The sequence below is a fragment of the Gavialis gangeticus genome, unplaced genomic scaffold (genome assembly GCF_001723915.1).
Source record: "Gavialis gangeticus isolate Ggan-Ray unplaced genomic scaffold, GavGan_comp1, whole genome shotgun sequence".
NCBI classification, from domain to species: Eukaryota; Metazoa; Chordata; order Crocodylia; family Gavialidae; genus Gavialis; species Gavialis gangeticus.
In genome coordinates this window covers 45,852,207-45,853,627 of record NW_017728997.1, presented here as the reverse complement: position 1 = coordinate 45,853,627, position 1,421 = coordinate 45,852,207, and positions in this window count along the sequence as shown.

Here is a 1,421-nt window from a genome sequence, read left to right as displayed (position 1 = left end):
AGGGACAGGACAGGGAGGAAAGGTGGGGGTATGGCGCTCTACATCAAAGAGCAATACAGCATCCTCTGCAAACAGCACCAGGTCAGAGGAGGGACAGACTGAAGTGCTCTGGCCCTGAATACAAGGGGATTGGGGGGAAAGGGACTTAATGGTGGGGGTCTACTACAGACCACCCAGCCAGGGAGAAAAACTAGACTGGGAATTCTCAGGTCAGCTCGTGGAGGCAGTCAAGTCAAGGGATGTGGTCATCATGGGTGACCTAAACTACTGGACACCTGTTGGGAAGAGCAGTCAGCCGGGTCTGACCACTCACGGAGGTTCCTAGCTGAGTTACAGGACCTCCATCTAACCCAGGAGGTGCACAGCCCCACCTGGGGAGATGCCTTGTTGGACCTGGTCCTGGTCCTGGTGAGGGGACTGCAGGTTCTCGACCACCTGGGTGACAGCGATCATCGCCTGCTGGAATTCACTATCCAGCGCAGGGTGTCAAAGGCCTGTAGCAAGGCAGCAGCCCTAGATTTCAGGAGGGCTGACTTCAATGAGGTAAGGAGACTAGTCAGGGAGGCACTGAGGTCCCGGAGGGGAGGGGAGTTGGGAGTCCAGGAAGAGTGGTCGCTCCTTAAGGAGACAATCCTCCAAACCCAAAGGGTGACAATCCCAACACGGATCAAAGGGGGCAAGAGTGCTCAAAAGCCCCCATGGCTCACCAAAAGCATCCAGGGACATCTCAAAGCTAAAAAGGAGGCATACACCCAATGGAAAGGGGGGCCATCACCAGGGAGGACTATACCTCCATTGCTCGAGATTGTAGGGGGCCTGTTAGGAAGGCTAAGGCAGAGATGGGACTGGGACTAGTGAACCAGATCAAGGTTAACAAGAAGTCCTTTTTTTAAATACATAGGGGGTAAAAAGAAGGTACTGGATAACATAGGGCCTCTGCAGGACACGCTAGGAAATCTGATGGTTACACCAAATGACAAAGCTAACCTCTTTAACAATTTCTTTGCTTCCGTTCTTTTAGCAGGGACTGGGGCATCCCCCACACTAGGATCCCTGACGGACCCAGGGGAGGTGCAGCCAGGCCCAGGGTCAGTGAGGACCTAGTCAGGGAACTTCTGGAGGGACTAGATGTGTTCAGATCAGCAGGTCTGGACAATCTCCACCCCAGAGTGTTTAGGGAACTGACAGAGGTCATTGCAGGACCCCGGCACAGCTTTACGAGCACTCGTGTTGCTCTGGTGAGGTGCCTGATGACTGAAAAAGGGCCAATGTAGTCCCCATTTTCAAAGAAGGGAGGAAAGAGGACCCAGGAAACTATAGGCCTGTTAGTCTTACCCAGTCCTGGGGAAGCTCTTTGAGAAAATTATGCAGGAGCACATCTGCGAGGGGCCAGCAGGGGAGTTTATGCTTAGGGGCAATAA